Here is a 12561-nt window from a genome sequence, read left to right as displayed (position 1 = left end):
ACGTTTTAGCTCACTGTACCAATGTTCTTTCTCAGTAGAGGAGCTCCCACGCTAATTTGTAAACCTGGGGTTTCACCCCAAGTAACCCAAGATAATCAAGACATTTAATGTGTGTAAACAGCCTTATAACTACTTGTGGCGATTCCCAATGAAGTTGCATTTGTAGATTCTTAAGCTGTTCAACAGGCTGCAAAATCGGGTTCTACTGATACTGAGGCTGTCCAATATCTATGTTGCTTACTTCAACAAAAAAAAAAAATGAGAATCCGAATTTTTGCACCAGATTGTTTTTTTATGTATGGTTATCAGTTCAATTAGAAAAATAATTTCTTCTTGTATGCCAATACTAAAATTCTATATTTTGTTTTTCCTTGTGTATTGTTTCAATTAACAGATTAAATTGGTCTTTTATACTGATAATATAATTCAGTACTTTGTTTTCCCTTGACACTAGTTTCTCCACCCTGTGTTTATGATGGTTCATTGGGAGGGTTGCAACATAATCAAGTAGATGACCTAAACAAAAATAAAAATAGAAACTTCTACTCAGTTATGGCTAGTCTTGATATGAAATTTCAGACTCAACATCTGTGTGTTAATAATAGTATTTACTATTCGATTATTTCTTGCGCTCAATATTGATTCCACAATTTTCATTTTAAGTTTGGAAAAGAGCGCTTCTTAATTAATCTCATAGGTTTGTCCAAGTGCATTTCTACAGAAATATAAACAAGTGGATTCCTGCAAGTTAAATAAACTCTTTGCTACATATCAGAGTTTATGTATTCAAACAATGTTTATCTAACATCACTTTCAGTCCCTCCCAGTGAACGCACAGCCCCAGTTTGCTGGAAGGCATTTACAGTAAATTAGTGATATATTTCCAAACTTAAAATGAAAATTGCGGAATATTGAGCGCAAGAAATAATCAAATATTAGGTATCATTATGAACACACAAATGTTGAGTCTGAAATCAAAGACTTAAATATTTCATATCAAGACTAGCCATAACGGATTAGAAGTTTCTATTTTTGTTTAGGTCATATACATGATTTAGGTCACATAACAATCCTGATGAACCACCATAAACACGAGTCAAGGGAAAACCAAGAACTGAAATCTATTATCAGTATAAAAGACGAATTTCATCTGTTACTTTAACCAATAATCAAGGAAAAACAAAATATTGAATTTTGTTATTAGCATACAAGAAGAAACTGAACTGGCAATCCAGACGTGGAGCATTGCTCACTGCCTTAGAGGGTGTCAGCTTAACCTCGCAGAGGAAGACCAACGAGGCCGAAACACGTGTCTGGGTTCGCCGATGTACTCTTGTTCAGAGAAGAATTGCCTAGCATGTCAGTGCTGGACTGCCCTTATGGGTGGGACTGACTGTTAATGTATATTTCTTCTTTGTGAAGGGTGCAATGAGCTCAAACGTGGTTGTAGACCCTCTCGAGTGGAAGAAATTACATACAACAGGGTATGCATGCTTCTGTGTTAATGGTAAATATGTATTTAAATCATGCAAGAGTCACATTGGAATGTATCCATCAAATCCACTCAGATCTGAGGATTGGTTTGCTAGGGGCCAGGATAATTCTATAATTTTGGGGGCGATTTTGATTCCAATTGTGCGGAGGGGTCGGTTTGGAATGTTTCCAATTCAATTCCCCATACCACCCGGCGTGATGTCTGTAGAGGGATGACTTGGTATTCTTTTCTAGGGGAACGGGAAGTGAATTATCTTGAGGGTAACAATTCAGGAGGCTCACTGGCCTATACGAGGCATAGGGGATAAATGTCTCTAGGAAAGATTATTTTTACATTTCTTCCCTCTTGAGGTTGAAATGTGGACATCTGTCTCGCTATGATCCTGGCTTGGGGGGACCATTTATTATTGTATTTTCCGCTGGACTTTACCCATCACCCTTATGGAGTGAGACCCACCCTCTACTGTCTTACTTTGGATCTGGGGGAGGAGCGCACACTTGAATGGAAAAGCAGATTGATGGTTAGGTTTACTCATCCTCTGAAGGACATGCATCTAAATTCAGGCATGTTGGATTATCTTGATGGGTCCCCTTGTGAACCGGCAGAAGAATGCCATCAAATTATTATGGTCTGCCATAATAAGATTGCGCACTCTAAACCTATTGAGAAACAGCATATGTTGTACACTCTTTGCCATCGTAGGGAAGGTGCGTTTTGGGCATCTGTAAACCAAACCTTGGGGTTGACACCATCAAGGACTCACCCATTTGTGCTCAAGTATGGGTGAAATTTTACAAACTGAAGTACTCCCTCTTGGGGCCCTTCTGTGATTTGAACGACCTTACTAAGGGTTCTGTAATCCTGGGTCGGTGGCTCTGTGTTGAGGAAGATATTGCCTGGGCAATTGACAAACTAAAGCCATCTAGGGCTCCTGGCTCTGACGGTATTCCACCTTTTGTTTTAAAACATTCTCCCGCTTTATGGGTATCCTTATTGAAACCATTATTTGACTAAATCTTTAGAGGCCATGTTATTCCTCCCACCTGGGGCCAATCAGCTATTATTCACATTTTTAAAATGGTGACGCTTCTAATGCAATCAATTATAGGCCCAAAGTGACAAACGATGCCATTAGCAAGGTTTTTCCTATGTTGCTTTTGAGAGACTTAATTATTGCCATCCAATGGTCTCAAGTTCTCTCTAGATATCAAGTGGGATTTAAGAAATACACGGGGTCATCTTTGAATGCGACTGTACTAAATCAAGTGGGTTGTGTATACATGCATCCTTGGACATGACGAGCGCGTTTGATTGCGTTATTCGCTCAGTCCTGTGGACTAAACTGCAACAAATGAATATACCCCCTAAATTGGTTAAGCTACTTGGTCTTCTGCACACAAATACCTCTATGGGGATTAGTTTAACACGTGAAGGGTCTCTAGTATTACTAATTCATATGTGGGCCTAAAACAGGGTTGTACTCTTGTGCCAACGTTATTTAATCTCGTGTGTGATGTTGACTCTTTGTGGCAGGGCACGTCCGTATCATCAGCTAGGCTAAGGAATCGACAATTAGACTGGCTTGCTTTTGCTGATGATTTTATCCTTTTTGACAGAACGGCTTTGGGTCTCCAACATAAGCTGAATTTATTCTCCAAGTATGCATCAGCTAACAACATGTTACAGAATGGAACCAAATCATATTTTTTGGATCAGTCATAAACCAAAGACTATGTATTGGCCAATGGGCTCCGAGAGAATTGACAGGGTATCATCATTATTTGGGATATAATTTGAAAAATACTGCTTTGATACTATATCCTTCATGTCAAAATTCGTCTACCAATTTCTCAAATGAAATCTCGATTTTTTTTAAGGTGTCCAAATTCTGAATTTTACGATTTTATCTCATGAAGATAGAGTCTATTGTACTGAATGGCCTCAATATGATTCTAATTGACTTCGGGAATTTTCTGAATGTAATTCAGGGGAAAATGAGGAAGTAGTGTTGGGTCGATCACCTTCCATCCCCAACTATGTTATGTGACACAAGCTTTATTTGATTTCTTTAAAAAGGCACGCTTTTCTTGGAGACAGTGGTCAATTTATTCCAAAATGATGCAGCCTCCCGAGAATTCATTGTATGGTGATTTGAACATCATCATGAGGGATTTATCTATTAATTCGATCATCTGTTTTAAAAGCAGGATGCAGGATCTTCTGAGATTGGCGCATTGGAAGAAGAGCTCTTTTATCGTCCAGGAGTGGTAAGGCAGAAACTTTTTGTATGAATTGGTGGTGACTAATGGTTCTATCAACTCTTTTTCCACATACTCCGAATACGCAAAATGTCACAAAAGAGAATGTTTGCCTTTGTTTTTGCAGAGTTTTCCATGCATCAGAGTCTGCACCTTATATATACGTTTTAGGATGACTCAATTGCATTCTAGGGAAAGGACCAAACACTGGAAGGTCTGTCATGCACTAAGCACTTTGGAATGCTGTAGATTTGAGCTGCCTCCAATTCGAATGAAACAAAGCATTAGGTCACTGTATCAATTTTTTTTTTTTTTTTTTTTTTTTTTTTTTAATTCTACTAGACTGAGGTTTAAGGAAGCAGTTTGTTCAGACAGGGATTATTCGATAAATGTGTTTTGGTCCAGGTTGATGTGGGGGGCGGGGGGAATTTGTCACTTACTAATGCATTTTATCACTTTTTAAAGACTGTTTTAGATCAAATGATATGAACTACGTTGCTTTTAGGTAGTTGATGTATATTTTTTGTTCTTATTTGTATTATGTGTAAGGTTTGCTGTAAATCATATGACAAAAACATTTTTAAAAACAGGGTATTTGATCCATGTTCGTTCTCTGTAGAGGAGCATCCACACTCTTGTTTAATTTGTTCTAGAGTATGTAATCTATGGTGGGGTTGTCACTAAGTTCCAGGTAATCATTTGTGTCAAGAAGTTTCCTGCACGCTTCATTTTTGCATTCCTGTGTATCCATGGATGAGATACTTTAACAATCTGTAGGCTTGACAAAGTAAATCGCGTTCAGCCCACTTTGAAGATACCATCACAAAAGCATTTAACACGTTTCCTACAACTGCTACACTTGTTGATCCCACGAATTCTCAGGATAAGCAACATGCCTTGCTCACTAGTTATCAATCCAGGCAAAATATGTTGTGTGCGTTTGGCCAGTTTTGAGTGGCAAGTAATTTTCAACTAAGGGTTTCCCCCTTATCTATAGCTTAGTTAGCACTGCTTAAACAATGGTCTGGCTTTTTTGTGTCACTTAACAGCCAACAGCTACACATACATGCTGACATTCAAGGACCGGTTCTGAACAATTGTGTAATTTACGGTGCTTATTTACCATGTGCAAACACAAAAAGAGAGAGACTCGGGTTAATTCTATATGAAACAAGATGTGGCAGTTTCTAGGTGCCTCCAACATGCAGGCACCAGAATAAAATGCAAGGAAAAACTTTGGCACAGACAGATGCATAAATTAATGATAGGATGGTCCTAAAAATTATCCCCCTCAATTTTCTACAAAATCTTAGGAATGTACCATTCACCTGTTCCAGCTTTTCTCTTCTATTTTTTGACATGAGAAGTTAAGTTTTAAGATTGTCCGAAAATGTGACCTCCAAATAGCAAAACTGCTTGACCCATTCCAATTCAGTCTATCCCCTCACCAGATGCCAATTATTAAGTGCAATCCTCCCCCAAGATTAGCGGTTCATAGGACCCGTTACTTACGGATGTTCAATTTCAGAACCCAATCAGTCATAATCTATACAACCCTTTACCATTGGCTGTAATAACAACGCCTTTATGACAGCAGAACATAACCATCTGCATAGGCCAATGAGCATACAGAGGTGAGTCAAATGAGGTTACCTTTAAATTATGGGGTAAGAAACTGATGTAGAGGCTAATGCACCCCCGCCTCTTACCACTTGCATGGATGGAAAGTTATGAGAAAGATCTGCTAACTGACTATAGTAAATACTAGATGAAAGGTGGTGGATCCCAGCCAGAATAGACAAGAGCGGGCAGCTCACATTTGTCATTGGTTGACGTAAAACAACAGGGTCAGTCAAATCCATGAACCCCAGATAAATTTGGCTCTTGTAACAAAGCACGCATTTGTTGAGACAATCTTGGGTTCAGGATCTGATCAACTGTAGCATGTGCCTTTGCAAAATCCATAATGAAATTCAGATAGCAATCAAGGACTATTGTAAATTACTCTAGTAAACTATTTGGCATAAGTCCGAAAGGGAGATAAGCCAATAGCACCTTGAGTTCGATCTATCCCACTGTTTGATAATAGGATTAACTACCACCTCCTCCCAAATCAGTGGGCAATAACTTTCCAATGTCATTTTGTAAAAGATGTTTGTGAACAGGTACCAACTGACAAATTTAAACCCACCCATGGGGACACAGTGGGGGCCTCGAGCATCAACATTTGGTGAGCAGCACAAAGCAGCATTAACCGCTGCATAAGACTAGAGGGTCAAATAATTCCAGCAATGGCTTAACATCCAGCTGTTCCCCCACTAGAAGCGGTCAAGGGGAAAAGCCAAAGTATTGTATAAAGAGATAGTGATCAACTAACCTCCTTAAGCTTATATTTGGGGTGTTCACAATCCAAAAAGAAGAGTCCTCACACTACATGGAAATATAGCCTCCAAACGAAGGCACTGATCTGGTCAATAACAATGTGCTCAAGGCTTTCCCAAAAGTTCCTTCATTACAACAGCACCTACCCCTGTTAGTGTTATTTTTTTACAATCTTGTCTGCAGGCCTTCACTCATGCCGAGTCACAGTTAGGATGTTTCCAATTAATTTAAAAAGGGCTGATTTGCTGAATTAAAATCTCGATGCCAACTACAGTCAGGACTTGCATAGGACTGTGGTTTACTCTGAGGGTGCATGCTTTGCAGTATCTCTGTGGACTAAGACGGGATTGGGATGGCTTCTTATTCAGTTTTCCATTTACACCCATAGCTATGCAGAGTACCCTGCCTCAAGCAATGAGTTGGCTACGGCTCCTCACAGGCGTCCCGGCTGCAGACAGCTCCTCTGAGACACCCAGCGCTCTTAAAAGTAACACGTTTGGGGAATTCTATAGTAAATCTAGGACAGTCAACTATGCAGTGATTGCAATAAGGATTTGATGAGCACGAGCTAGAAACAGATCCTGCTTATCCGGCATCATCCAGTAAGCAGGAGCTATCTCTTGGGAACGAGGAGAAGATATGAAGCATACTGCAAATTCCACTCCCACGTCACGCGAACTACAATTCATCTGTCCATTAGATGTTACGTTGTGTTACAGGATAGTTTTATAGTACATACTGCCATTGTTATGGCCTTAAAGGACTGTGGGGGGGGAATGGCCCCTCAGCAGACCATAATTTCAACAAACATGAATTAAGAGCCTTACATTGCATGTGAACAGTATTTAGAATGATGGGGACTGTTCAGTTACTAGCAGTGATAACTAGCTTAAAGAGACATTATACTAGACATATAATGTAGTGTGTTCAGATGCAGTGAGGATTGGTGTGGCATTATGCTTGGTCTTCTAGATTTATTCAAATGCTCATGTATATGGTATTGCCTGAAAACAAGGAGAAAAAACCCTGAATGCTCATTTACTGTGCGTTCGGCTTGCACACCCAAAAGAAATAAATATCGAATCCCATAATGCCGAGCATGTGGACCGGGGATTGTGGGGTTGTCCCCTGCTTCCACACCTTTGGAAGAGGGGGGGGGGGACAAGAAAAATACAGAGACAAAAATAAATAAAAGAAGATGATCAAAACAAAAAAAAAAGGGACCCTTCGGCGGCTGCTCTGACCCACGTTAGTGGAAGTAACTGATGCTGCAGGCATAGAGAGGAGAGTCGGCAGCACACTTCTATGTGTGCTGCCAAAAAGATAAGCAGGTGGGGAGGGGTAGGGTATGCAGGATGTTGCCGACTGATCTATGTGATCACTGTGCAGCAGGATTTTGCGCGGTAATCACGTAGATCCATTTATACACATTCCCAAACACTTCACATAACATGTATTTTTCTATGACACCTGTACGCCTGGGGAGATAAATGTAGCTCCTGGTCGATGTTGCCATCGAGCCAACCAGACTCTTCTAGGCTATATCTAAGAGCTAAATAGCTCCGATCAAGTTTGGACCCTGCTGTTTGCATGTCAGTTTCTCTACCTTAATTCGGCCTCCTGTAATATCAATGTATTGTTGAGAATACCCATAAAAATTCAATTCTTGGATTTGTGCTACTGAAGGGCCAATAATACGGCAAAACAGAACCCTATGTTCTCCCCTCAGGGCTATCTACACCCCAAAACCCCTGTGCAGATAGATGCACTATTCCTTTTTTTTTAATAACAATAAGCAAAACGTATTTAATCTTGTTTTAGCATGTTAGAAAGACTTTAAAAATCAAACCTTATGCTGTAGTACAGCACTGTTGTAGTGGTTAGTAAGCATTTACTAAATGTGTCAATAAACTGCTCATAACCGATCATAGAGGCAACCTTACCACACAGCATTTACAGTGGGCTCAGAACTTCTCAATTTTAGTCTGAGCTCCATATGAAAGAATTATTCTTTCACAATAATGCAATGTAATTGTCATTTGTATAGTGACTTTCACCGTTGGTGTGGTCCCAACGTGCTGTAGATTTTAAGCCCATGGGGGACAGAAGTCCAGGTATGGGAAATGTATCAGAATTATAGAATGTGCGTGTGCATTTTAGCCTATACGAAGGTAGAAAGGGGTGGCCCAGTCCCTGCTAGTCACCCATGTCGAGCAAGCATGCAGATGGGTGCAGAGAGGTGGTATGGAGAGTATGCAAGAGCAGGAGAATCATTCTGTGTGCAGCTAGACCAAATTTGTGTCAAGGGGGATAGCTGCATTCCAATGGCAGAGGTGTTGTGCAATGCGTCTTAGAGTAGTGCATGATAGCAGATGTGTGTGGGTGGGTGGCTGTGACTTCAGCTAGTATCCATAGGCATGGAATGCAATATGTACCTGTGTGTCCTGGCTGGTTCTTGGATGTGCAGATGCAGCTGGATTTAGAAGGGGTGAATTGAAAGTGTGGCTAAATTTTGGCCATTGGCTATATAAATGCACCTAGTTTAATACAGTATTGCCAACCCTCAAAGATTCATCTAGATGCAAGTACATTGGCCACCCTAAGAGATTAATCTATATGCAAATAGCCCAAGCAATTTTCAAATATAATCGAGAGCAAAGAAGGGAAAAACTGTGGCGACTAGTAAGCAAATGTCTCTTGCATTATAGTTTGCGTCACTATTTGGACAACTTCCTATGCAGAACACAAGGGAGATCTTGGGACCCGGATAAAGACCACAAGTGATTAGACGTCTAGAAGATAAAAAGGGAGAGGCTCCCCTCAGATTCTTTCACAGAAAAGGTGCTTGTCTGGCTGGAGCTATACTTTATCAGAGTGGATGTATGGTTAAAATTAGACCTACAGTATTAGAGAGCAACACATTAAAGAGACCTCTGACAAAAAGTGCAAGTACGTTATAAACCATCGGCAGCTGAAAATAACAAACTGTTCACCCTATTGAACAGAAAAGGCCTTTTCTGCGATTTGATTGTGCATCCGAGGCGCCCCTTTTCTTCCAGCTCACAATGTGGTCTTATTTACCGTCGAACAGAATAGAGGGATTGAATGTGTGAGGTATCAACAAACACTTTAATTCGGTTCAGAGATCTGACACTCTAGTATCCCTAAAGGGTGTGTTGCTATATCTAGGTTCAATTGTGTGGCAATCTTGCTACCTTAAACAGTGTTAGAATCCAAAACCTCGAGAGGAATTTAGTAAACACCGGCCAACTTTATGGGGCTTGATTGCATTGCAGACAAAAGTACCTCAGACCCGGGCCAATCTGTCATGTTGGGAGGTAGGTGTGCCATCAAAGCTCATGAATACGGCCTACAGGCACAACACAGACCGGATGCACATTTATTACAATGGGAAAGGGGCAGCAAGGTCTGCGTTTCCTTTAGATCCATACCAGTCTCGCAACAGTGAGAAACACATGTCCCAAATTGCACAGATTCAACTCTCTGCAGTATTGCTGTTGCCCCTGCCACACAAGGTCTTTGTGACTGGTGCATAATCCAAGTGACAAAGATTCACGCTCTCCCACCACAGTGCAAAACTGTGGGAAACTAATTCTGATGGTGCCATCTCTCCTTCAGCCAACCTGATGCTCCAGGCACCACCACATGCATCTCTTTAAGCATGATGCAACTAACAGCATCCCTTCCCCCATTGGGGTGAATATTTTAAACAAGACCTACAGCCAGTGTGCAGAATTTTTGGAAGAATTTCAAACATGGAGGGAAAAACAATCCCGGGTCAATGCTTGGATGAAGACGTCCAACACGCACCGGGTTGACGCAAAGAAAATCTCAAGAGCACATGAGTTTAACCTGATAAATTAAAAAGGCAGCCTAGTTCATAACTGGGCTTACTCTGCAGGGGTGCACCCAGCTTTATCTTTACCAAACAACATTACAACAGGGAAAGTTTGCAGTTGTCCATTTTTGCGCATTGGATTTTTTGGCCTCAAAATTTGCAGGTAAAAGAGCACAGGCTCAGTGAGACGAAGTAGCCCGATTAGGATTCTAAATGTCCATCCAAGGGGGAAGCTGGGATTACAACCCAGAGTCATATACCTAGGACAGGAACAAACACATGCCCTTTTAAACCCATTGTGTTAAAACCTGTTTATTTTCCCTCCAAACGTATGTTTTGGTCTTGAAAACTTTCCCTACAGAGCCCTCTCATATCTGCTGACCTCGGGCGCAAGGAAGTAGAGGACAGGAAGGAAGGTGGATACATGCCTGTCTTGGTATGGATAGATGGTTGCAGATTGGGTGATGCAGAGATAGGTTAGATGTTCCTGTAACAGGTGGGTGAGTGATGGGTGAGCGTGGCGCGGTTTGGATGTGCTAGTGGATGGGGGAGTGTGAAAATATGATGCTATGAAAATGTGGGAGATTTGATTTAGATGGCGAGCGAGGTAATGCATGTGGGGGAAATGTGGTTATATGTGCCAGTTGGATCGAGAGTGGAATAGGCTTGTGGGCAGTTAAGTGAAGTTCTGGGAGAGGGTGACTGCTGGAGCAAGTGGCAGGGTTGATGGGCCTGTGAAGTGATGAGGAGGGTAGGTGCCATGTCTGGTGTGGCAGGGGGTGAAGTGTGGGAATGTTACTGTGGTGTGGAGGATGGGTTAGAGTGCAGAGATGTAAATGTAAAGATGCTGATGGAGGGCGAGGCTGCAACCATGAACAAGGTAATGTATGAGGGGAGGTGGTGGGGAGGGGTGTAAATGGAATACAGATGCAAACTGTCTGAGCAGTTCGCTGTCCATGGCAATGGATTACAGCTCATCAGAATTGCTATATCCGATTGTTTAAACTGACATGGGAAACATTGCCAAACCCTTTTCCGCTGCAAATGTTGATATTTTGCCTGCTAGTCAATTTTGCAAATACTGCTCGATACGATATAATATGGCATTTATAGTGCGCTTATAGACAAGTGTTTCAAGGCGCGACGAGTCAAGAGAACTGTAGGGGTACAGAAACAGTCCCTAAGTGCGGGGGTTACCCTTATACAGAATGGCACGTGAGGGTCATTCTTTCTAACTCTAAGGACATTAGTACTTTGTGAGACAGGAAAATATGCGTTTTGATTGGGCCATGTAAAAAGCGAAAAACGTGTTTCACGTTAAATCGCATACACCATCGTGATCAGTGACCACACTCTCAGTCGCAATGGGTGAATACTTCAGAATGGGGAACATGGTGTGTTGTAGCAGAATTTGAAGGATTGCCTACATACACACTCTTGCAGGTAACGGAATTCAGGTGGATAACTGGGGTTGTGAGAATATCTGGCAACCCGGTTGAAAAGTGCCGACCTTTAGTTTTACACATGAAACCAGTTGTAAGGTTACACGAGAATGTACAATTCCCATAATGTATTCAGTAGTAAAAGTTACGTTTCAATGCCTATTAGGTTCCCAAAAAATAAAAATAAAAAAAAATCAGACGACTAGTGCTAAAAGGCCGACAGCTACAGCTACTTGGAAAATAAGTTAACTCCACACCTCATTGAAAATATAAATACGGATCAACAGGGCACCAAGTCAGAGCACTGTGTGCTCAAAACAAGAAGTTCGCTGAAATTGTTATTGTTTTTTTTTATACGGCACCATAGTAGTGGACTCAAAGCAGGTAAACCTTGTCGACTTAGGAGCATTCAGTTCCTCCCAGTGAACGCACGGCCCCAGTTTGCTGGAAGGCATTTACAGGAAATTAGTGATATGTACGAGAGATCGTAGTGTGTTGTGGCTGGAATGGTGTGCATTTCAAAACAGGGAAACGGAGTGTAAGCGATTGCTTGACGTATGGTGTTGTGGTGGGTGCATGTGTAAAGTGTGGGTGCGTACGGTCTCCACAAGATCTCCAACCAATGACAAATGATTGGTTCTCACGGTACCCTGAGCAGAAACCCGAGTGCAGAACTACATAAGAGCCCTCGCAGCCGGGACTCGCAACGCTATACTTTAAAGTGACTCCTCAGGGGCGATGGAAGAGAGCCCCAGAAAGCAGACAGCCACTGGAAATCTACCGTCGGAAAGGAAGAGATTCCGGGTTTTAACTTTACGAAGCCAGTAACATACGTTTAAAACAATTCTGATCAATGTTACAAAAAAAAAAAAAAAAAAAAAACACACACACACACACACACCCACTCCCTGCGTACACGTCTGTGCACCATTAGCCGCTACCACTCAACTTCTATTAGCAACACAATACTGACGGACTCACAGGGCACGTTGTACTGAGAAGGGCAGTGGCCCAGTGCAGCTGAAGTCTGCCTTGGGAGTCAGTCACTGCGAACAACTGATCAAACTACCACAAAAATGTTTGTATTGTGGAAAAAAAAACACCAATCATTATCCTAGACGGAAA

At 41.5% G+C, this 12561-nt stretch overlaps 1 protein-coding gene across 2 annotated transcripts in view; it reads right to left on the bottom strand.

Annotated features, from left to right (window-relative positions):
- CDK12 (cyclin dependent kinase 12) overlaps window positions 1-12561 on the bottom strand; it is a 629271-nt gene that overhangs the window by 613214 nt on the left and 3496 nt on the right. The window lies entirely within an intron of this gene.

Source organism: Ambystoma mexicanum, chromosome 13, assembly GCF_040938575.1.
Source record: "Ambystoma mexicanum isolate Mex_15411 chromosome 13, UKY_AmexF1_1, whole genome shotgun sequence".
Classification (NCBI taxonomy): domain Eukaryota; kingdom Metazoa; phylum Chordata; class Amphibia; order Caudata; family Ambystomatidae; genus Ambystoma; species Ambystoma mexicanum.
This window is presented reverse-complemented; position numbering and strand designations above follow the sequence as displayed.